The sequence below is a fragment of the Rhinolophus sinicus genome, chromosome 6 (genome assembly GCF_057876585.1).
Source record: "Rhinolophus sinicus isolate RSI-liver-muscle chromosome 6, RSI-T2T, whole genome shotgun sequence".
In the NCBI taxonomy this organism is placed as follows: Eukaryota; Metazoa; Chordata; class Mammalia; order Chiroptera; family Rhinolophidae; genus Rhinolophus; species Rhinolophus sinicus.
The window spans coordinates 59151256-59176830 of NC_142506.1; the positions used below are offsets into that span (position 1 = coordinate 59151256).

Below are 25575 nucleotides of genomic sequence, written 5' to 3' on the forward strand. Positions count from 1 at the left end.
CAGCTGGCGAGAAAATCCGGACGCATGCCTGCCTCCTGCCGCCTCCAAACTTGAACCAACAAGGGGGACTTGGGACGTGAGCTGGACTCTTCACCACGGGTCTGCACCTAGTAGGACCGGCGGAAGCCGAACTTGGAGAGCGGGGGAGGTGGGTGGGAGCTGGAAGAGCGTCAGGCGTGGCGGCTGCCCCGCGCCAACAGGTGAGCCGGCAGGGCCTTTGCCACAGTGCCTGGTACCCATGCCAAGCTCTCGAACACGATGGCTGCCCCTTCACTCCTGCCGTCTCAGTTCCAGGCAGATCTCTCTTGAGGTCAACCCGGACCTGCCCCACAGAGAGGAGGGAAATCTGGGAAACTTCGTTCTGGACCAGGGAAACTGATTCAGTATAAAGCCATGGCAACGATTGCATTGCAGATATTCCTGGAATGAACATTTAAGCAGAATCTGCCTCATCATGTGTATTTAACGAATTGTTATTGAATGAATACATGACATAAAGGATAATACTGAGCTTTAGTCTTTAATATCTTGGGGATCCCCGCTTGGCAGTTTAGCCCAGGGTTTAGCACACAGTTGGTGTCCAGTGAATATTTGTTGAATAAATTACTGAATGGTATGGCCGGAAGAGCAAAGAACTGCCAATCAGTAGACTTTGGGTGGTCCCGACTCTGCTACTACTTAGCTGTGGGGCCCAGGGCTAATCACCCCAGCTCTGTGGCCTCATCTTGGTGTAAGGTGTCAGATGCAATAATCTCTAAGTGACCTTTTTGTTGAGAAATCTTGTGGTCCTATGAGTTTATCAGATTGCTTTCTAAACTAGGTGCTTGATATCTAGAATGAGAGAGAAGGTGAGTGATGGCTAAGAAAAGCTTATTGGGTGGGGCCCCAGCGTGAAGAGTCCTGGAACGCAGTAGTACTTTGCACAAAGACCTACCTGGTGGAGGGTTAACAGGAAGGAGAAAGACAGGTGCAGAAAAGGGCGCTGCGAGGGAACTCAGGCCCAACTTCGCCTGCTTGAAATTGTGCCTCAGGCTGGCTCTGACTCAGTTCGAGTCTGCTTTCTCATTCACCTCCGTTTTTTCTGCAGAGTTAATTATTCTCTGCAGGAAAGTTCTTTGTCCCATTGCAAGTGGCAGCGTCGTCTTAGATTTCCAGACTCGCTGGGACACAGGCCCTTGCCTTGAAAAGCCTTCTCTCTGCTTGGGCACCGATTTCTTAAAACTGTCCCAGTTCTGCCAGACCTTTCTCATGCACATGTCATTTGTACTGAGCTTGGCCAAGGGCTCCAGATTTTGAGGACTTGATGAAAACAGGGTGGGAAGTGCTTTATTACAATTTCTCGTGCCCTTTCTTTAAGCAGCTGTTCTTTCATTTCTAAATGTGTAATTTGTAGTCTTTGAGCATGAGACCAGAAAAATCTCTAGCTTTGGCCCTGGATGATGATAAAAACCATGGTAAATCTGTTCCCTTTTTAAATACCACAACTATTTTTCTGTGCATACCCCACCCTGGTCATACCCCAAGACCTTAGAGGCCTGAGGTTCAATCCAGGCTAAATTCTACAGTTTATCTAGAGCGTCAAGTCTACCATCAACTGTTTATTGAGCACCTACTATGTTGTTTGGCTAAATAGGTGCTGCGGGGAATCCTGAAGTATAATGAAACACGATACTTTTAAAGAACAAGTCATCTTCTTGGAAGTAGAAAAAAGCAAATACAGCCGTGTACGGCAAATCTGCAAATCACTGAGGTTTGTAAAGCTCTTTCCTAAAGCCCTGTCACAATTATAAGCCACCTGTCGATTACCTTCATGTCTCATTGTCCACGTACAGTCAGGCACCGCAGAATTGGGATACGATCGGAGAAAAGTGTTTTGAGGAGATTTTGCTGTTGTGGGAGCATCACAGAAACACTTACACAAACCTGAATGGTGTAGCCTACTACACACCTGGGGCTGTAAGGTACAGTGGACTGCTCCTGGGTGACAAGCCTGTACAGCATGTGACTGCACAAAACAACACAATATTAAATCAAGCCCGAGAAAATGATGCCATCAAGAGATGCAGTAAACATGAGAAAGATCAGGTGTAACCAACACAGCAGACTGTTTTACAACAAAATATTTTTAAAAGTAGGAGAACACTCTAACGATAAAAAGTATGATATAGTAAATGCATAAAGCAGTAACATAGTCATTTATTATCAAGTATTATGGACCGTAAATGCTGTATGTGCTACACTTTTATACGACAGGCAACACAGTAGGTTTGTTTACACCAGCATTACTGCTAACATGTGAGTAATGCATTGCCCTGCGCTGTTTCCTAGGCTACATTGTGACAGCTGTGAAGTTTTGATGGCTGCAACTTAGAGAATTTGTAATGGCTGCAAGGTTAGAAAAGCTACAGCGTCACTAAGTGATAGGAAATTTTCAGCTCCATTATAATCTTACGGGACCACCTTCACATATGTGGTTTATCATTGACCTGAGACGTCCTCCTGTAGTGCCTGACTGTACGTGAACAATTAGAACACTAAGGTAGCTGACAGGTGGCTTATAATCATGGTAGGGCTTTAGGAAAGAGCTTTACAAACCTATGTGATTTGCAGAAAACTTTTCTTGTAGGTGTTGGGCATTTAACAGTCATCAGAAAAGAGAGAACACATTCTAAGTTGGAGATGGGAGTGACATAGGGGTGATAAAAAATGAAGGGACTGCAGGGAGCGTTCAGAAGTAGAAGGAATGTTGGGCAGATAGTAGTAGGACTTCGGATGTTTTTGAAATCATCTTGCCTTGATATTTCTAGACCCGTCTAAGGCAAGATGCTGGACTGGAGTTTAGGAGCTCCCGGGCACAAGCTCAGTCTAGGATACGAGCGGCTGTTCTTGGAGAGTATTGTTAAAGAATTATTGTCCAAGATAACCAGTTTAGATTCCTGGGCCTACAGACACATTCCTATTTTGCAATGTGAACTCTTGCTTCTTGCCTCCTCCCTTTCCAGTGTTTCAGCTTTGATAGCTTGTGGCTCTAAAAGGCCTTTGCAGGTGGCAGGACTAAAAAAAAACCATGCCTTTTTCCCCTCATAAAAATACCTCTTTAATTTATGCCTTTCCATCATCTCGTATAGCTTTCCAAAAAATGAAACACGTACGTAAAGACAGACTCCACTCAATGTGCCGAGTGGGTCAGGGAGAGACGGGTATATTGACCATTAACCAAGGCTCTGTGGAGGAATTAAGTTGTTTGATTCGGAGCTCCAGGCCTGGTGAAATAGGTAGTATTTCATTTCAGTCCTTCGTGGGATTCAGGCTGCCAATATCTAGCCTTTGATGTGGTTTTACCCTCCTATGATGTAACCGGATTCCCTCTGCTGGGCCTGAAGAGGCTGCTTCTCAGACTCCCTCTCTCCCACACTAATCACCGGTGGCTTGCCAGCCTGGGAACCCAATCTGACTGCCCCTCTGGTTTCCAGCCATTCTCCCCAAAGGCCTGTATTTCCTGCACTAGATAATTTGAGAGATGAAGAATACAGCATATTCTGCTGTAGTGCTTGAGTGCATTTGAAGGGGCAGGTGCTGGGGTGGGGGCAAACGCTGTGAATTTCAGCTCTCTGAATTTCGCTCTGATTTAAGTGACTCGACTAGTCCAGTGGGTTTTTTGTTTTGTTTGTTTTCTGCTTTTTTTTTGTTTTTGGTCCATCCACATTGGCATGGGCCTTGTTTGTCTCTTTAGTTTTTATTAGAGAACTTTAGTCTTACCATTTCCCTAGTTGATTGTTGAAGAAAAGGAGTGTTTTATTAATCAGAACCGCAGAATATTTTTTCCAAGTTTTTTTTTCTTTTTTTTTTTTCCCCAGAAGTGACAAGCTTGAACTCTCTGGCAAATCATTTCCCATAGCCAATTGTGAGGAATTGTTTTTATTGAGGATTTTATGAAAGATAGCAACAGGCTTTCCACACCTCACTTTACCTTTGAGGTAAGCCACGCCAGCAGGAACCTGTTTTCAGGCTGTGTTTTGACCTCTTGCATAGATGCCTTTACTGAATTTCACTGTGGTGTTTTGTCTCCAGCCTCCACTGAGAGATGACACAGGGACACCTGTGTGAAACTTACTATTTTTATTGTAAGGAAGATTTTGAAAACATTATTCTACATCATACAGTGTCCTTACCAAGACAACAATAAAACACATAATTAAATAGATTCTCTCATGTCTCAGTGTGAGGAACAATGTGCTTGTTCTGAACTATGGTTTCTTAGGAGAAGCAATTTCATAGTAGATATAAATAAAATCTCACTGGATTGGTCCCTGCTGATTTGAAATTTATTGTAGTTTGCACACGTGATTTTGATCCTAAAGTAAGTGTGGCATATCTTGGAACTTACGCTCATGGTTCATTCTTTTGCAATACGTCATCAAAACGTCTTCTGCTGGTTTATAACCATGGCCTCATTTGACTGCATTTGACCTATAAATACTCATTGGTTTTGTAGCTTATGAAAGAGTCTAGAGAAAGTTAATGCTACTTATTTGAAAGTGTTTTGGATTTTGGAGGTTATGTTGTGTTTCTTCTGTCAACCCAAATCTTTATGTAGCTCTCTTCACACTAGGTGGCAGAAGGGGCTGACAGGGGACTTGAGTTCCCTAAGCAAGGACTTTGATTGATTGGAGTGGGGGGAGGGGGGACTTGGGGGAGGGGACAGCTAGGATGGATCCTAGGACGAAGTGAGTGAATTAGTGGCTTGGGAGATGGTCTGTGATTCTGAGCCTGTATTCCCCACATGCGTTCTTTCTACCTCCATTCTTGTGCCCAAGAGACAGAGTTGCGGGGGTGGGGTGAGCGAAAGAGCAGCTTCTTTTTCCCTTTTATGAAAGGAACCAGAATCACAGTTACTAACTAACAAGAGAGATGGGAAGTTACAGCTGTTGTACCCCCTGGATCGGCCCGGCCCTGATGAGTTGTGGAAACCAGGAGTCTGTGTCAGGGCCAGTGCAGCTGCCCACTGGTTGATGGCAGCCAGTTCAGCAGGGTTCCTGCTTGGAATTCTGCTCACATAATGCTTTCAGATGGTTTTAGTGTTTTAGTCAGTGTGATGAGGTAGCACAAGAATTGAACAGGGGGCCACACAGCCTCCTTCTTAGACTTGGCTTTGTCTTGGGCCCTAATTGTAAATTTCCTCATCTGTAAAATGGGGATAATAATAGTACTTATTTTATAGTGTGGTTTGGAGAACTAAAGGTGAAAATACATGTAAAGTATTTGGCACATGGTAAGTGTACAATATATGTTAGTTGCCCTTGGGTTTTTTTTTTTTTTTTTTTTTTTTTTATCTTGGACAAGTCAAATTCCATGACCTTCAGTTTCCTAACCAATAAAACAATAGATTTGAATAATCTCATGTCCAAAGTTTTTTGTAGCCTCCCAAGTTTGAAAATTTTCGTACTGTGTATGCAGTGTTTATGTCATTCTTACGTCACTCAGGGTTTTATACATGGCTATGCACATAATAATTAATCCTGTGTTTATTACGATTATCAACAATCCTTGTTGAATTTTGAATGACTATAAAGCAGAAGGAGCTATGCTTCCAACGTGATTTATCTTGCATATAAGAAGACAAACAGAGCATAAGAAATATATTCTGTTTTTACCTCTGGTTCATTCATTTAATCATTACTTTTAAAATAATAACAATTTATGGACCAAATGCTTACTACACCCCAGGTACTAAGCAAGAAGCCTTTAGGAATAGAAAGCTAAGATACAGCATGGCTCCTGACTTCTGGGTGAGGGGACAGACTGTAAAAAGCCGCCATAAAATCAAAGTCTGCACAGGGTCCCATGGCTGGGTGAGCGGTTACATCCGGGAATTGTAAGCTACTTGGTGTAGTTGCTGCACGGAGTGCTTGTGGGGAATGTTGGGAGATGAGGCTACTTAAGACCCTTTTCTAAGATCTAACTTGTGTATAGGCTGTCAGAACAGCCATATTTGACGTTTAGATGTGTATAAAGTCTGGCATTTTTAATTGATGGAAATACAATGCTGGCTTTTATTTGAACAATTTGTTTTAAAAATCTCTATAAGAGAAATGATAACAGGAACAACCGCATTGTATTTTCCAGTGCATAGAACTTTAACGTTATCTCATTTGGTTAATCATAAAACTAGTATCTTCCATTGAGTGAGCCCATGTTGTTTACCGGGTACTGTGTTTGGCACCTGGTATATGTTTCCCCATTTATTCCTTATTAGAACCCTTTGTGTCAGGAACCCAGAAGGGGTGATAAGGTAGGGAGAACCAGATTAAACTGTGAGAGAGGAGACCATGTCTATCCATCTAACCATTATATCCCCAGCATCTGGCATGGTACCTGGCACATAACAGGAGTTTAAATAGTATTTGCTGAATGACCAAACGAAATGACTTGTCCAGGGTGGCATAACTAGTAAGTAGTGGAGTCAAGTACGAAGGTAGTGGATTTTGCCAATTTAAACTTTACATCGTCATGGCTATGGAAAGCCTGTTTTCTGTAATGTATATGTCCTTTTGGCTAGAGAATCTTATCAGAAGAAATACAATCTTAGTAGTCAATTGATTTTCATTTTTCAAGGATGCTGACTGTTTGGTGGGACAGTCGTAGCTGTGTGTAAGATGGCAGAGTCGGGGCTCTACCCCATTCCCAACCAGGTGGGTGTATGAGAAAAGCAGATAGAATCAATGTGGAACACATCATTCCTGCTCGCCTCTTTTTCTCGCTTGACCTTTTATCTTTTGCTCATGTTGAATTCTGGCTCGAAGGGATTTGGTGAGACTCTTATTTTTGCTACATCAGTGAGATATGGGCAGACTCCAAAGATAGAAGTAAATGTAGTGTAATGTTTGTGAGAAATCTGCCTTCTCATTCTTAGTTTGATCAAAAAAGCCTTTAGTCAAAGACATTCTATTGTTTCAGCTTCTAGTCTTAAAGGTCATTTTGATTGTGGGAAAGTCATCAAAATTTTGGGAAAATACCGGGGGTGCCAAAAAAATGTATACACATTTTAAACGATGTTATCAATGTATTACTTTTTGAAGTTGAATTGAATTACGGTAGCAATGTGTAGTATGACGTTTGCTCAAAAGGTGGTAGTAATCAAATGAATGCTGGCTATTACAATGTATTACAATTTTAATACAGTTTTTCCCTTTCTTAAAATGTGTGTACATTTTTTTTGGCGCCCTCTGTCTACATGTCTAAAGAACATTTTTGAGACTTTTGAGTTTACTGTCTTTAAAATAATAATTTTCTCCTTAAAGAAGATTGCTGATTGCTTACTGATTGCTAGGTCCTAAATTGGGTCCTGGGAATATGACAATGACAAGATACCACTGTTGCTTTCAAGAATGAGAAATAGAGACAGACTTGTAGGCAGATCATTGCTGTACTTGCTGTGCCTGAGACCCCCAGTGGGGGGACATGCAAAGGCCTATGGGTTTGCAAAAGAAGAGGAAATAGGCCACGGATAGCTTCCCAGCTCTGGTGACTTGAGGCTATAGACTGAATGTGTCCCCTAATTCATATGGTAGCAACCTAACTCCCAATGTAATGGTATTAGGACCTGGGGCCTTGGGCAGGTGATTAGATCGTGAGGGCTGAGCCCTCAAGAAGGGGATCAGTGCCTTTGTAAAAGGGACCCTGGAGAGCGCCGTCTTCCACGAAGCGCGGCTCCTGGGAAGTTGGTAATGTCCAACCCGGAAGAGGGCTCTCAGCAGCACCCGACCATGCTGATATGCTGCTCTGGGGCTTCCAGCCTCCAGAAGTATGGAGAAATAAATGTCTGTTGTTTATGAGCCACCCAGTCTGTGGTCCTTTGTTATGGCAGCCTGAACGAACACAGGGATGATGAGGAAGGGGAGGCATTCCAGAAAGGGCACAATCACCTACCGGATAGGAATGGATGGAAAGTCTCAAATCCCACTGGCAGCAATCGAATCCCTCCGCCTCATCGCTTTGATGACCAACAGCTCCCCGGACCTCAGAACCAGATTTAGCACCGCACGTATTATTATGGGCTGTTACATTCCCACCGTCTGAAAGAAGCCAGGCTGTAACCGAGCCCCAGGTGGGTCTTAGGTGGAGAAGGGGAAGCTCCACCCTCCTTCTCCACCGATGGTCACTGATGCATGCCCTTCCCGTGGTCGTCCTCGGTCTGGGCTCTGAGCTGCTGGTTTGTCTTTGGCCATTTATCTTGAGTCTGCGAGATTATTCATTCTTCCTGCCATCTCTTCTTCCCCCTGTTTCTCCTCTGTTGTTCAACCCATAATGGAGATTATTCCTACTTACTCCAAGAAGTGTGGTTAAGATGGTTAATAAAGACCCGAGCACAAATTCTGCTGAACAGCACTGATAATCTCCATCTACCGTTAGAGACTGAGGGATCCCTGGAGAACAGAAATCTAGAGAACATTCAGTAATCTGACCAGCTCTCTGCTTTTGCTTCCCAATTTTAGTTTAATTTACCAGGCGGAATCCATGATTGCTCTCCAACATGGCAGACCAGTGTTAAGTCTGAGCATAGCCGTTTGTCCCTACGATTAGAAGCTAAGGGCAGGTAGCAGCCATTCAGAAACTCTGAAATGGCAAACTTAGGGAATTGGGTTTTCAAAATGAGTCACCCAAACATTTTCTTTCCAAACATCTGCAGGTTGTTAGCCTGATTTATTTTGAATTAAAAAAATCTTTTTGAGCTGGCTGACAGCTTATTTTAATTCCCAGCTGTTAAAATGTTTCAGCAATTGGAATTAGGGGCTGTGCCATTGCTTTTGATGTGGTGGGAACCAGTTCAGCACTCAGGTACACCTGGGAGACCTGCCCCTTCTCATCATGGCCCTTCATAGTTTTATTTCCTTCTGTTTAAGAGCTTGGTGCTTTGAGCTCTTTGTTTACGATCTATTTGCTTGGGTCTTAGAGGACTGGTGGCCAAGAGAGTTTAGCTCATGTTCCAGGATGTGGTGCCTTTTCTCCAGCACATTGCACTTTGTGGCTGCCTTAGATTCTTTCTGGGACAAGTTGGGGGAATAAACAAATTCACAAATAAGTTTATACTTAATTAAAATTGCCTCTGCCTTTCCCCAAATGTGCTGAAATAGATTTTTCTACTCAAAGCTGTGCTTCTTCTAAATGTTTTCAAGATTTCTCTGTAGTTTTTTTGGCTGGAAGAGGACGTTTGACGTCTCACTTTTTCCCGGTTGTGGGTGAGCAGCTGTCTTTTTTGATATGATTTTGGATAAGGGACCTGGGGACTCAGTCTCCTTTCTCTTGATCCCCCCCACCACAAATACCACTACCACCACCAGGTGCTACTATGGCCACCACCACCACAAGACGCCATTCCTTGGCACTCCTAACTCTCCTAGTTTACCATCTAGCATTCATACTGCTTTTACAGACTAATTTTCCTAAAGAATTATCTATACTAGCTGCTTTCTCCTCTTAGTTCCCCTTTGTGCCTCAGTGTTTTTCGTTTCCATTGTGACTCACTCCCACCACTCTGTTGAGACTGGGCTCTCCAAGGTCATTCATGGCTTTTTAATTAGTTGTCAGTCTCCTGGTGACTTGGTTTCTTCACTTGTTCCTTGATCTCTGTGTATCTGCGTTAAGGGAAATTTTAAAACCAAAAACTAGAGTGAATGATGGGTCGGGACATTAAATATTAGAGTATTCATTGGGCTTTATTTAAGGCTTTATTCAGTAGGTATTGGGGACCTGATAATGTTTTTAATCTATATTAAATTAAGCAGTAAGTAGATGAATCCAATATGAAGAAGTGGGTGGAAGATTGTCACAATAGTCCAGGTGGAGAAAGGTACCAAGGGTATGAATTAGAATAATAATAAAGAGAATTGCATATAAAGCAAAGATTAGAGAGCTACTGAACGAGTCTAATAGATAAGAGGATTGTTAACATACATGGACCGAAAGTGGCAAGAGAGCCATAGCCTTCTTTAATTTTGACCTTCCTTTTTTGACCTTCATGTTTTTGTTCACCATTTGCTCATTTTGTAATGTCTTGTCTTGGTCATCTGTTTATTGAACTCCACACTTCTTTTCAGGACTCTTTTAAAATAGCATTTTCCTAAAATCTTTCTTGATCACCCCAGGTAGATATTACCTCTGATTTCTAAGAATTCTGTAGTACTTTGTATATCTTAATTTTGATCTAATTGTTTTAGGTGGATGGTCGCCTCAGTAGGTGGATGGCATGTGGTTCAGAGTGTACATGAAGACATGGGAATAAGGAAAGTGAAGGAAGAGTGTTGACTAGTATAAGGTTACATGGTCTCATGACCAACGTGAAATGACAAAAATCCATTTCGAGAGTGGTATGGATTTGGGTTTCCATCACATTTTTACTCCTTTTATTTCAAACTATTTTAATCTGTGATAAAGTTTTAAAGTTAGGTTCTGATGAGCTTTCATTAGAATAGATTGAATAGAAGGAATTTAACCTTTGGTAAATATTAGTCACACTTTTCACATCTCTCAATGACCTGGAAGACAGTGCTGATTCTACTTCGTGGAAATGTAAGAAAGTTTCCTGTTAGCAATTTTAAGTTGAACGATTCCTTACTATTATCTCCTGAGAATCTTTTTGAAGTATTTATCCTGATGCGGCTGAATGTATAGAAAGATGCATTCATACCCAATAGAACATTTCTTTTTTCTATTAGGCTTTTCTTTCTCTAAAAAACTTCATGTTTTGACTCTTAAGAAAAATGTAATATTGAGTATTTGAGTAAAATATTAAGGCGAATGAATATTTTCTCCTTCTACTCTTCTATTTTAAATGTGACTCATCTTTTAAGAATCATTTTAGAAGCATGGGGTCACATTGCTAGTGAGATTCTCCCAGATGTAGTTGAGTTGGGAACGAATTACATAGGTGCTTTCTAAATTGTGTTTTGACATATCAGCACATTATTTTCTGTTTTTTCTTTCTCTCTGTGAATACACCGTCTACTTTGCCTCTTTTTGATGATGAGTATAATGCTTTGTCCTTTCACATTACAAATATGGTTTCACATCTCAGAATTTATTAAAAATGCATTTCTTTTTGGTGAAAAATGTTAATTTCAGAACAATCTTCAAAGACTCTGTTCAGGAATTCAGGGCTAGAGCATCATTTTCAATACCCACAGCACCACCTCTCTTTCCCTAGAGGATTTAAGTACAGTTGGATGTGTGTGCCACCCTTTGAGAAATGCTGGACTAGAGAAACTAGTCGAACTCTGCCTTTCATTACATCATCAGCCCCCAATTGCCTTGGCCCACCAGGGAACAACCAATAGATTTTGATTTGTAAGTTTCTTCTAATCCATTTCTTTTGAAGGGTTTGTACAGGGCATATGTCCAGTTATAGCTCAGTACATACGGTGTGAATGAGAGGGTCCTCTTAAGGTAACCTCCCTTCATCACTTCTAACCTCTTTTTGAGTTGTAACCATTTACTTGCCTCAGGGAATCAATTCTCAAATAACCTTCTAAAAATAGTACTCTAAAGAATACATTAGAAGTAAAAAGCATTTTAAATAGTATTCAGGTATCGGAGAAGGATTTGGACTTAATGACCCTGAAATTCTATAATTCAATAAAATGTGCTCTATAATATTATACTCTGTTAAAATGACACGTTAAGATACAGTAAAACCCCTTTTTCTGAGAGAACCCGTGAATTTACTTCTCATGTTTTTTCAGACTTTCCTTTCCCCCTTATGTGTAAATTCTTTTCTTTATAATTTGACATAGTATTGTTTTGGTGTTCGGTGTTTAAATATTACAAGTGTTATGGTAACTAGGCTGGCTACTGGCATTGCCAATTATTATAAACCAGGAAACCAAGACACATCAAAATGTCAGACCCAATTAATGACAGGGTCCCAGTGGCTGTATGTACATCGAGAATGGAGGGAATGAGATGCTATTTTTTATGACCCTGTACCAAGTGTGTTAAAGACCTTCTGTCATTTCATTTCTTTTTCATGTTGTTCTTATTACTTGAGTCATATGAGATAAGCAATCATTCCAGTTTTACAGAAGAGAGAGTAACTTAACCTCGATCACAATGACATAAGTCGTAGAGGCAAAATATGGACTCGTTTGCCTGACTCTAAAGTCTGTGCTTTTCCCACTACACTGTGTTGTTATGCTGCTTAACTCAGTTTGGTGGATACCAGCTGAATCCAAACAGGTGGCGTTCTGGATCTGATGGGGAACAGACTCTTTCCTAAAGTTACCAGCAGATGCTTAGTGGCAAGGCATAGCTCCCAGCTCCTAGGGGCGGATGAAATCAAGACAGAGCAGAAATAGCTATTTCAAAGGTTTCCAAGCCCTTGGCCTACATTTAACTCCTGGAACAGTTCTTCTGGTTTTGCTGTTCTTCCTTCACCTCTTTGTTTTCAAGACTTACCTGACCCTAAGTCTAACCTTTCCTGCTGGTGGCCACTGCATTCATGAAGGAGCCTATACCAGATGTGAGAAATTGGAAAAAGAGTTGTTAGGTGATTGTTCTTATGAGTTATTTACCCAGGCTCTTGGTTGGAGGGCTGTCTGTGATCTGAAAGGTTGGCTTCAAATCCACCGAGAAAAGAGCATGATTTAAGCGGTGAACTGGAGATGGGAGTGGGAGTGGCCCACAATGAGACTAATTTGTTCTTTAAGTTTATCTAATGGTTTGCAAGGCTGGAAATATCTTCTGGGGAAGTGTGATGGATTCTCCTAGGAAACTGACTACACCAGATAATTCGTTAGAAACTGTCTTCAGAAACAAGACAAATGGCCCGAATCTATTGACGAAGGGCATCAGCTCTGTCTGTAACTGGTCAGAGACCCGGGAGGCATTCCTATCCAGATACAACTTAGACGTTTGTTCAGCGGGCAAGCGCTCACGCTGAGTGATTTTCAAAGCTGTTCCACGGCATTTATCAGGCTTTGAAACTTGAGGTACTTTTTCCCACAGTGGGAAGACCAAGAGAAGGGATCCTGGATTCTCATCCCGTCCCCTAGGATGGGAATCCAAGGGGGAAAAGGTCACCTATTCTTATCCCACAAAAGAAAACTTATTCTTCAGTTGCCAAGCAAAGGAGTGTCAGAGTCTGCAAATGGGGGAATTGCTACGAGTTTATCAGCAGTACCCACCCCCACCTCGACCTGGTCCCACATGGAAGACAGTGAGGTGGGGGTGGGCAACAGGTCTTGCCCTGCTTCAGTTGAAAAGGGGGGTTCATTCCGAAGGACTGCTTTTGATAAAACTCATTCCAATTCCAGTAAAAACATGCACTCCAAAACCATCATCTCTTTTACTTATTGGGAGAACTCCAGGAGGCATATAGGATACCATGGCTTGGATATGGAGAGAGAGAGAGAGAGAGAGAGAGAGAGAGAGAGAGGTAGTGAACAGTCACCTCTTCAATTGCTTTTTTTGCTGAAGAATATTTCACATCACAGGATTTTCCGTCTCTGTACTACTGATACACCCAAGATCTTAATAACCTCCCAGTCACAGATTAAAGATGCAGGGTTGGGGGAAAAAAAGGAGGAAATTGTATTTTAAAGTTTTGTTCCATTTGTGTTTACCAGCAATTAAAACGCTTTGTGGTCTCCACCCAGATTATCACAGCGGGGGCCATGAGGCCACCCTGCTGTGAATTCATTTCCAGTCCAGCCAACTAGGACGATGCTCTTATGAGTTAATGGGTCCTGCTGGACCTCGGCTTCCCGTCCTCGCCTCACTGAGCACAGCCCCAGGCTTCAGTGGCTGCATGGATGTGCACAGCCACTCCGCCCTTGAACTCAGTGCGTGCATGAACCGCGCTGCATCTCCGGCCTGGGATGTCAGAACCAACCTAGCCATGTACTTCCTGAGGGGGCAGAGGACCTGAGGTTGCTCCTTTCCCCCAGTGGTGGGGAGGGGGGCCTTCCTTCTTTCCCCACAGGTACCCACCCTTCTGAAGTTCACAGCATGGCTTGGATCTGGCCTCTTGGGAGAGGTGAAATATGGCTTCACTTTGGAACAGCTGAGGTTTGCTCATGGAAGCAGAGGTGCTGGAGTCACAAGTCTATGGTGTGGGTGATGCCAGCATTTCTCAGTAATGAGCCTTGCAGACATATCCCAGGAGAGGAAGTTAGGTTAGGGGAAGACAAATGAATGAAATTGTTTAAAGGCTGCAAAGAGATTTAAAAAAAATAATTTGCTCTTCATTTAGGGTTATGATGTCCATTTTTCTGAGTTAAAACATAGGCAATTTGGGGTTCGGACTCCCCTGCCTAGACCTGGAAGAGTTCATGTCAGAGGAAGTTCGCATGGTGGGATGTGTGTAGGAGCTGGGTTGTGAGCCAGCGTTGCCTCTTTTATTGAGTCTCCCAAGGCAAGCCTTCCTCACCTCCCTTAATTGTGAGTTACCCTGGCGTCCAAGGGGAAGAGGTCGCCTCAATCCAGGGTCTGCTGAACAGAAGAGAGACAGCAGGGCCAGTGTGTGTTTACGTCGGAGGTGGGGCAGGGACAGAAAAGTGCCCTTGGCCCCTAGCAGTCGCTCAATTACTGTTTCTTGTTTCCTGTGGAGCCAGAGTAACCCCACAATAATGGCACCCCTTGGGAGAGCAAAGCAACTATAATGCAAAATAATCCATTTGCATGAGAGACATCAGACGGTGGCTTAGGTTTAAAAAGGGAGTGGCAGGGTCTGTAGGACACCCTATTGCTAGGAAAAGGGACCTGATCTGGTTGGCCTTATACAGGAAGAGATGCGTCATCGGCCTTTGGAGGAGGTCCGTGACCCATGCCAGTGTTGGGTATGAAATTCCAGGTTGGTAGGATTTGGTGGTGTGACTCTTGAGTGCTCTTACATTATAGTCATTACCAGATGGTTTCGTAAAGTTCCAAAGAGAGAGAGAGACTGAGCGAGAGAAAGAGAACGAAAGATTCATTTTCTCTCTCCGAGTGATGAGACTGGCTAACTTATCCTACAGTGGTTTCCTCTTCATCTCCCACTTCCTGCCCCCAGACCTGGGCGGGGGCGCTCTTTCATGTAGGGAGCAGGTTGACGTTTCTAAACTGGCCCTGATCCGTCTCCTGATGCATGGATGAGATGGTGAACAAACTGGGGCTACCTTTGCGTCCCGCCTGAACAGCACTGCAGATATCAGTTTGAGTAGCGTACCAACAAGAGCTGGCATCTGACTGATTCCAAGCTCACTGAATTTCCTTTTTCTCCTGCCAGTGGACGTGACAGCCCAGGCTAAGGTGACTGGGGGACCACAAGGGTAACTGTGACACAAGGCAGAAGCCTGTTCGGAGTCTGCCAGCTGGATTGTATTTCCTTCTGGGCCAGGAGCCTTCTGGAGGGTGGAAAGGCAGTGGGACCGCCACACGATTTTATGGATCAGCTTTCACTTTTCCAGATGCAATGAGAGGAGCTGTAATTAACCTTGCCTAGGTTTTGATAACATCAGTTGGGCAAGAGGAGAGGGTAACTCACAGCAGATAAACTCTGCTTTCGCTCCAGCACTGTCTCCTTTATCTGCAGCATGGGTGTTGAGTGGTGCCACAGGCAGCTGGAAGGGCTCATTTATTTGACCTAATTATTCCCAATGTAGGCCTGACTCATCACAACGGGCGCTTCTTCAAAGGAGATGAGAGCCAGATTGTCTCCTTGGCAGCGATGGAAAACAAATGCGATCCATAGAATGGCTGTTAGATTGAAAAAAGGTGCAACTCCGATATTTAATGATGTTACCAAGAATAGAAGGCTGGAAAGAGAGCGGTGTCGACTTCTGACATTCTCGCTTTCTAAAAATGTTCTCAATAAAATTAACTTGCCCTTGGATGCCACGGGCGCAAGTGACCACATACTCAGAACCCAGGGAAAAATGGAAACCTTGGTTTGGGGTGATTTTATAAACCATTGACCAAATATCTATGGGTAAAATGGGGGGACTTTTCACGTGGGGACCTTATTATTTCTTGGTCCTCCTAGAGGCTCTATTGAAGAACTGAAATTGTCTCTTTTTAAAGGGGTGGGGACATGGAGAAAAGAGAGTGGAAATGGCTCTTCTGTTGCTGTCAGGCCACAGGATGGGAGCAGCGGGTCCCATTCCCTCTGGGAAGCCTCCAAAGGGTCTGCATTAGCTCAGGGATGCATTTATGAATGTTGCACCTTCATCTTAGACAATCGCAAATTGTCCATATTGAAATGCAGGGGCGCTGAAAAGATGCATTTAAGTGTTCCCCGGTCCCACCTTCCTGTGTTAGAGTTTTGGTGGAGACTGTCACAACCCTAAGAATTTGGGAAAGATGTGTATTTGGCTGGTCCCTGTGGCACCATCTGGCCCTCTGCCTTTTGTTCAGCAACTCGCAAAGCCCTGGACTGTGGAGATGTCCTGTTGACACCGTTGGGCCTGTTGTCGCAAGAGTAGAACCCGCCAGAACACAGTGTTTGATCTGAGCCTGGATCCTGTCTGCGAGGAGAAGTCGTCCCACTGTTGGTGAAGATCAGGTGGTCCAGTCACATCCTTTGACACTGCAGCAATCCGTGGGGACGGTTGCAGCTGGCATTCTGACACGTGCACAGTGTTTTCATTCTCTTTCCTGGAATTGAGGCCAAAGCCTAAGGTTCCTTCTGACAAAACTCTGCAAAAGCCCTGGCTTTGTCCTCTCCTATGCGCTGCAATAACATGCCAGCTCTGTGGCTGGCCAATGTTTACTTAATTGGTGGGAAGACTTTTTAATATCAGAAGGAAAACATTTCTTCTGCATTCCACGTAGGTAAGATGTGGTTTGCTGTTCTACAGGGCTGAGGATTTGGGCGGAGAGGGGATGAAGAAAAGAAAAACAATCCAGTTTTCTTTCCTGAGGGCTAAAGTGATGGGTGGGAGTGGGTAGACCAGGAAGAGAACCAGGCACCAGGGGAAGATGAAAAGATCAATAGACATGGTTTGACAGAGTCAGAGCTCTGACGGAGCGTTCGCTTGCTTGGCAGTTAGTTCAAAAAATAGATGATTCATCATGAGAAACAACTGGTTTCTGCTGCTTATCAGAGGGTCAGGTTATATCGTTTCCAACTGTTGGGGTGAGATACAGAGTAGGTGATCTATCGAACAGGGAGAGATTGCTAAACTTCATGGTGTGTCGCATTAGACCTCACAGAGCTCTTTACTGGCCAGACAGGGCTTGGCTAAGTAAGAGAAATTTACCTGAGGTTAAAGGGGCTGGTCACTCCTAGTGGTCATTTCAGATACCCTTCATTTTAAATAGTGTGAATGCACTGGCCGTGGGGGCCATCGAGACGTGGGGGCCAGTGAGTGCAGGCTGGGTGGAGGGGACGCATGAAGACCAAATGGATGAAGGGACAGTGTCCAATCGGGAATTAGTGCCCTGCCTTCTCCACAGCCCTCTGGAGGGCTGATCCCAGGCCAGAGATTTCCCGAACCTGTAGTATCACCTGGAAACGTGAAGAGGCTGCAGGTGCCCTGTTTCCAGGGGCAGAACGGCCTCTCTCCAAGTTGTGTTGCTACATGGTAAGTGTTCATACATTTCTACAGCTCTAGTTCATTTGGACCGTGGTCATTCATGAAGGATGTGGTAGCTTTCTAGTTGGTCAGTTTCCCCGAAGTGGAATCTGCCCAAGACTTTCCCCAGGATCTGCCCAGTGATTACAGAAACCAAGAGTTCCAAAAGGACAGAGGCATCTAAGTGGCTGACAGCAGCACTGGCGTGAGGCTATGGCAACAAGAGACCTTAGGATTTAACACATACACCAATTTGACCTCTTGTCTGGATGCACTTTCCTTCTCTTTAAAAGGGGGGCCATGCTAGAGGCATTGACGTTTCTTGATATGCTCGCAAGTCTCTGAAATGGCCGGTAGGGACTTGCAGTGACCTTTGTAGATCGGACGTGCTTCAAATGGGAAGCTGCTGACTGAATGTCAGACCCCAGGGCTAACATTCCACCTTACAGATTATGCTGTCCAGCTTGCAAGTTCAAGTTAAGCTCTGAACAGCTGTTAGGCCTTTGATGCTCCTATCCCCAGAGCAAGACCTTTCGGTAGGCGGCTCAGTGCACAGTGACATGGGAAACCAGAGGCCTGGTCTCCACAGGCATTCAAACGCTGATATTTTGAATGTATTCAAAATACTCAAAAGTGGAATTGATGAGGTTGAGGATGTACAGGGTTACGGGCTGATTTGTCGGTTTTTCACATGGCGTTTCTTTTCAGATCAAGCAAAACTGTTGTGCAATGATTGGTCAATTCTATTACACAAACGTTTTTTGGGCATCTACACTGTGTCACGCTGGGATTCAAAGTTTAGTAAGACACAGAGCAGCCATCAAAGTATTTAACCTGGGTTTACATTTCTTTTTAATCACTGGACTCAGCTTGTGAAGCAGAGTGTTTTTTCCCTATTCTTATTTACCTTCCGACCTCCTCCTTCTAGCATACAGCCAGGTCCGCAAGAGTATTCCACAAATGTTGAAGTGATGTGCAATGAGATCTTGGCCTTGGTGTTGGCCTTGGTATTTTCCTTTCCTTTTCTCAGACACCTTGCCTTACACATGCCAACTGACTGACTTCCGCCTATTGAGATGCCAGAATAGCTTTCCCTTTTGGATGCTTGCTTACCATTGTGTCTCTTACAGATACTGTGAGGAGAAACAAACTTTTCTCCTTTACGGCGAGAGTGACTTCCCACTACTACGTATTATGACCCACAAAGGCAGACATGTTTGGTCCTTTTGTTCATTGCTGTATCCCCAGCGACAAAAATATTGTTTGGGACATAGTAATTGCATGTTGAATTATTTGTTGAATGAACAGATAAAATTGAAATCAGGACAAGAGGTCTTAACTGCATTAGACAGGTTATGTTAAGTGATGCTGCAATAACGAACAAACTTGGAAATCTCTGTGGCTACACACCTAGAGATTTATTTTTCTGTTTCTCAAAGTTGGCTGTGGGTTCTGCAGCTTTCCATATCGACTGCTTTCCCAGTGGGAACTGAAGGATCCAGTCCGGTTGCATCCTGTAGCTAGCTCATCTGGAATGTGGAGATTTTGGGTTGCTGTTGCAGGGGAAGATGCGGTGGAAGGGTTGCGTGCTGACTCATAAATGGTTTTGCCTGGAAACGATGCGTGGCACTTCTGTTCACAGTCTTTTGGTTACATGGCTGGGAATCTGGGGGAGCCCATGAGTTGTTGGTGAGCACGCCACACTAAATATGTTAGTCAGTGCTTTCTCAGTGGTGCTGTCATCCCCTGGGAAAGCAACGATTGGCGTCCCACCCTCACGCCTACCGCTTTAGTGCACGCTGACCAACTTCCAAATGCCAGCATCTGCATTTCTTTGCCTGGAGTCTGTCTTGGGAGCCAGAGCCTGCTTTGGCCTCCTGCTTGGCCTCCAGCCTAGAAGGTTCTCAGTGCCAGGGAACTACCCTGAGTCAGGATGGGGTTCACAGTTAAAGAAGACATATAGCAGGCATTGAGGAGTTGATACTGTTTTAATTGTCTGTCTCCTCCACGAGACTAAGCTTGTCCAAGGCAACATCAAGTCAGCCAAGGACGTATGGGGGTGGGTGTACAAATACCTCAGATCCTTCACCACACGGTGGCATAACTCTGAGGGGCATTTCTACACTGGCTCCCAGAGACACCTGCGGGATTAAGCTTCACTTGTCCACAGAGGTGACTTGCTTGAAAATAAACCTCTTACTGGCTGTTTTCCCTTCCCTATCTTACTGCTCCACTCCCCTGTCAGTGTTTCTTGGGATTCCCTCCCAGATAAGCTGCACTTGAATCCATGTCTTACAATTTTCTTAAAGGGGAACCCAAAACTAAAAGAGAAAGTTACCTAAACCATTCTCATGCTGTGTTTGTGGGAGCGTGTGTGCGCGCATGTGTGTGTGTCTGTGTGTGTGTAAGGAGAGAGAGAGAGAGAGAGAGAGAAGTGTAAAGGGACATAAGGGAGGCCTCCTTCACTATCTCCACTTGTAGAACTTAGGTAGTGAAAATAAAGAAAGTGAAAGGAATACAAGTGAGGGGAAGAAATACCTGAGGTGCTGCCAAGACTTTTCCTATACCGTGTTGTTACAGAAATATAGATCTCATTATGAAAGTATTGGCTACCTGAAGTCCTGGGGAGACAAATACCCGATGGTTTTCTAAGACGTGCACTTCCCGGGCAGTCAACACAAAACATGGGCTCACTGGACCATTATATTTCTCCGCACTTCTTGGTGGGATTCCAGGAGTGTGTTTGGACAGGTGGACAAACAGCTGTGGCGGCTTATAACGGCAACACAGTTCTCAGAGGCCAGGCTGGGTAAGTACGGAAGGGGTAACGCTGGGTTTTGGTGGTTCTTCACCTCTCCTTTTAATGTGTGCTGCTCCGTTTTGGTGATCTTTTATGACAAGGTCAAATAATGCTCAAGTGACCTTTTAATTTTTTTTATCCAAACCAGGGCACTTTCTTTTTATTACCTCCCTAGTATAGCAATGAGAAAATAAGATTTGTGTTGTGTAAGTGCTCCAAAGTCACTCACCCAGTAAGTGGTGGTGCGAGGATTTGGGGTGTCCTGTGCTGACTCTGGCTAGGGGCTTCATGGACGAGAAAGGGCTTGGGCGTCAGGACACGCAAGGATGGTCTCAGGGTTGCTGCTCAGTCATAGGGGAGCCTGGACAAGCCCTTTTGCTTCTGTGGGTCCAGTGTCCATGTCCATGAAGGAAGAGAGAGGCTTAGCCCCAGATAATAATAACAACCGTAGTAGTAACAGCCACACTTTCTTACATGCTATTAAGTGGCTTAGATGGTTAAGAACTTGTGCTCTGGAGCCAGAAGCCTGGGTTCAAATCCCAACTCTACCACTTACTCGTATGAGATCTGGGATAAGTTACTCACAAATGTTCTGAACAGTCTAATGACTGTACAATTTTCATACAATAAGCTGTACCTATTTATTGTGTACCATTTTTATATTTTGATATGTATATACCGTTGAAACCATGAAACTAGCACCACAATCAAGAGAATATACCCTTACCTCCTCCTCAAAGTTTCTGCACATCCTCTGATAATACCCTCCTTTCCACCTCTCTCTGACCCTGGCCCTCTGCCCACTCCACAAGCAATCACTGACCTTCGTCACTGTAGATTAGTTTGCACTTTCTAGAAATTTATATAAATGAAATAATGCAGTAGGTACTCTTTTTGGTTTGACTTCTTTCACTCTGCATAATTATTTTGAGATTCATTTTGTGTTGTATCAATAGTCTATGTAGTTTCATTCCTTGTTATTGCTGAGTGGTATTCCATTGTATGGGTCACTAACAGCTTGTTTGTCTGTTCACCTGTTGATGGACATTTAGGTTGTTTTCAGTTTTTTGTCCATCACACATAAAGCCACTATAAACATTCATGGAGAATGCTTTGCGTGGATATATGTTTTTCTTTGCTCTTGGGTAAATACTCAGGAGCCGAACGTCTGGATCACGCAGTAGATCTATATTTCACCTTTTAAGAAACAGCTAACGTACTTCCTGAAGTATTTTTGCATTCTAAAGTAAATTTTACATTTCTACCAATGGTATACAAGAGTTCTAGTTCCGCAACAGCCCCATGAACACTTGGTATGGTATTTTTAATTTTCAACGTTCTAACAGGTGTGTAGTATAATAGTATCTCGCTGCGGTTTTAATTAGGTTTTTGCTCATGGCTAACGATGAGTATCTTTTCATGTGCATATTTGCCACTGTGTATCTTATCGATGAAATGGCTGTTAAAATCGTTTGCCCATTGAAAAAACAAAACAAAAACAGATTTGTTTTCTTCTGTTTTGAGACTTCTTTCTATGTCCTAAATAACAAGTCCCTTATCAGACAGATACATGATTGTAAATAGTTTCTCTGAGTGTGTGGCTTACGTTTTCATTCTTTAACGGTGTCTTTCACAGAGCAAACGTTTTTGATTTTTATAAAATCTGATTTTTATCGATTTGTTCTTTTAGGTCTAAAGTCAGGTTTTCTCCTGTGTTTTCTTCTAGAGGTTCTACTGTTTTAGGTTTCCCTGTAAGTCTGTGATCCATTTTGAGTACATTTTTATATGTCGTGCAGTGCAAGGTGTGGATCAAAGTTCAATTTTTTTGCATATGCATAGCCAACTGTTGAAAAGATTATTTTTTCCTCCACGCGATTGCTTTTGTACTTTTGTAAAAAATCAGTTGTTCCCATATATACGGATCTGCTTCTGGACTTTCTATTCTGTTTCACTGATTTTGTTTGTTCATATTCACATTAATACCACACCGCGCTGATTACTATAGGTTTACGATGTCTTAAACTAAGGTAGTGTTAAACCTCTAATTTTGTTATTTTTTTCTTTTCAAAGTCATTTTGGTTCTTCTAGGTCCTTTGTATTGCTCTGTGAATTTTAGAGTCAGTCTGACAGTTTCTACAAAAAAGCCTGCTGGAATTGTAATTTGAAATTCTATTTATTCTATAGATCATTTTCAGTAGAACTGATATCTTAACAATATGAGTCTTCGACCCATGCTTGGGCAAACTGGGACTGATTTGAGCGTGAAAGAGGACACTATGAAAAACAGAGGACACGCTGGGATAACCAGCATTGATACAAGGCCGTTCTGGGCACTCTGGGAAGTATGGTTATCCTATCTGTTTATTGCCCACTTGTCAAATGATGACATCTCACGAGTAGCATGGTTCCCAGAACTCTCATCTACTCCAGTCAACTTCAAACTTCATACGGTTCCAGTAGCATGAAGGGCATTCCTGGCACAAATACATGCCTAAATAAACCCCTAAAATCTCAGTATCCTGTTGACCGTTTCTCTTGCATGATAGTTGTGATAATGGGATAGTCTGATAAATCAATCCCGAGTGAGAATTACGTAGCAGATGTGTTATTTTGTGAACTTGCTCATTCTCCTGACTTACGAATGTATCCAGCTTATACATCCTGTAACTTTTAAGGACTAATTAGGGTGGCAGGTTAGAAGGAGGGTGTTTTAACTAGCTTTTAAACACCCATCCCTGTGAATTAACCGAAATAACAGATGTGAAATGCCTAGTACTATTTCTTGTGCATCCAAAGCCACCTGTCAGTCCCCCTCTGTTGGGGCACATTAGAGCTCTCGACAGTCCCTTCCTCCAGTCAGGAAGGGCTTTCTTGGGGAGGGATAGAAGGATGTGAACCATGGTCCTCCTATATTCTCTGGGTGGATCAAAAGCAAAGGTCATATAAAGTTGGCAAAAGAAAACTCAAACTATATCATAGCAAAAATATCTGGATTCGTTCTTCCTCATATCATTGCCAGAAATCTTGCAAGGCACTTGAGGACGTGACCTTTCTTGCCCATTGCTATCAGATACCCAAGGGTCAGGGCTTGGGTGGAGTAAGGAAGGAGGTGGTAACGTTGAAGCCCTTTGCCCTTTTTGTCAGCAGGAAGGGAAGTATCAAGGATGTGATTCAAGAATTTTCCCTCTGCTTCGTTCTGTATGCCCATGGCTTCCTGTGTATGTCTTCTGTCCTATGTGCGCCTTCCCTGGGAGGCTCTGAGTCCATTCAAGTGGTCAAGTTGATGAGCTCAGCAGGTTAGGCTATGGGGCTAAGGAAATCAAGGTCACAGGTTCAATCTCCATATGAGCCAATTAACTCTGCACACAAAGAAATCTGTCCAAGTCCTTAGATTGCCTCACTGCGTCTGTCTCACCAGCTGGCTTGAAAATATGTGCTGTGCAGAGCCTGGAACACGGAGGGCTAAATAACCAGCCTATCCCCAGTCCTGGAGAATCCCCCGTAGAGGAGACCCTCCAGATATTAGAAACCTCTCATTGGATTCTGGAATTCTTCGTTAATCTGGCAGCCCTTCACATCAAGACCTACTGTTTATCATTGAAGTAATTTACAAGGGACTAAGGATTCTGCATTGTTGTAGAAATTGATTGTTGATACTGTACCCGCCTATTTGACAAATGATTCCTCTGTATGCCGCAGGGTGAAGAGGGAACTGGATGAGACTCAAGGAAGGAAGGGATGGGCCAGCAAGCTGGGGCTTCAGAGGTGGAGTTATTCATTTAAACACGTCCATTGAGGGCCTTCTGTGGGCCAGGCATAGTTTTTAATGCTAGGGATATAAGTAGTCATTGTTTCTGCAAATGTTTTAGTGCCTATTCCATGCTAGGCTTGTCCTGGACCCTCGGGGCATAGAAGTGAATGAGTCACAATCCATACCCTCAAAACGATCTGTGTTTAGGGCAGGGGGTCTTAAAACCTTTTGTGCCATGAAGCCTACTGGCAGTCTGGTGGTCTGTGGGAGCCTTCTCAGAATAATGATTTTAGAGGCATGAACTAAGACACCCGAGATTACAAAGGAAGCCAGTTAAAGTACAGTACAGTAGTCAAAACATTCAACAAATGTGTCAGTGCTCAGTTCTAAGTGTTGAACATGTAACCACGGACCAGGCCTGCTCACAGCCCCCTCCCAGGGATGCTCTCCCAATCTCAGCTCCTGCTGTTCGGGTGGTCCCATGCTTTGAAACATGTGTCTTTATCTTCCCAGGCACTAAGTAAAGATAGTGTGAAAAGTTGACATGAGTGGAGCCATTTTGAAATAGAGCCAGAGCAGCCATTCTAGAGGAATTGCTTGTATGTCTTACTCCTTGAATCTTGGGAATGTTTAAACCGTGCAAAATATCCTTTGGATGGGGCCAGAGCAATGTCATCTTCCAAGCAACTGCTTGTAAAGCCAACAGGAAAGCAGACACCTTGACCACAAAGACTGACGCTTATAGATATTCTCTGAAGATAGAACCAGTAACACCAATAGAAATTTCTTTCTTCTATTCATGTAATCATTTCCCTTCATTTTCTCATTAAAAAACCTTGCCTTCACTCTGTAATTGGGACACAATTTGGGCTTCTGCCTAAATCTCTGCCCCGGAATTGCAATTCTGTGATCTCAACTAAATGCTCGATGCCTCTCAATTTGGCATTTTGTTTTTAGGTTAACAACAGAAAGGCACCAACTGGAAGGCTGCTTGCTGCTCCGTCTAGAACAGCTAAGATGCCCTGGCTGAAAGAGCTGCCCCAGTCAGTACGTCGTTCTTAGGAATGTGTAATTGAGAAGCAGAGCAACTTTTGGCAATGGCAGGGAACCGAAGGTGCGGAAATGTGAAAAGTGGACTGTGACGTAGGGCTGTAGTCATGAGATGTCAAGAGCAAGGTGAGGTTATGAGGAAGCTGAGTTAATGACCAGGCAGGGCTACTAAGGGAGAGAAGAGCATGAATAAGTCATTCCCAGTGGGAGGAGAGGTAAACGAAGAAACATACAGAAAAGCAGAAAAAGCAGAGTAGCTGAGTGAGGTTAAGGGCAGGGCCTTAGAATGAAAAGCCAGAAATCTTTCTGCTGAGATCCCTAGCATTGCTTTGGATTTAGAACAATCCTTCAGTTTGTCTCTCCATTCAGTTTTCCCCTCGGGGCCTGGTTGTTCATCTTTCCCTGAATTGCCCCAAAGGCTAGCTTCC

General features: G+C 43.5%; 1 long non-coding RNA gene across 2 annotated transcripts in view; it reads left to right on the plus strand.

Annotated features, from left to right (window-relative positions):
- Positions 1-20062: 20062 nt before the first annotated feature.
- Positions 20063-25575, plus strand: part of LOC141567871 (uncharacterized) — a 207339-nt gene continuing 201826 nt past the window's right edge. For both annotated transcript variants that reach the window (XR_012490810.2, XR_012490808.2), the window contains exon 1: positions 20063-20355. This is a non-coding gene — a long non-coding RNA (uncharacterized LOC141567871). The remainder of the gene's footprint in view (positions 20356-25575) is intronic.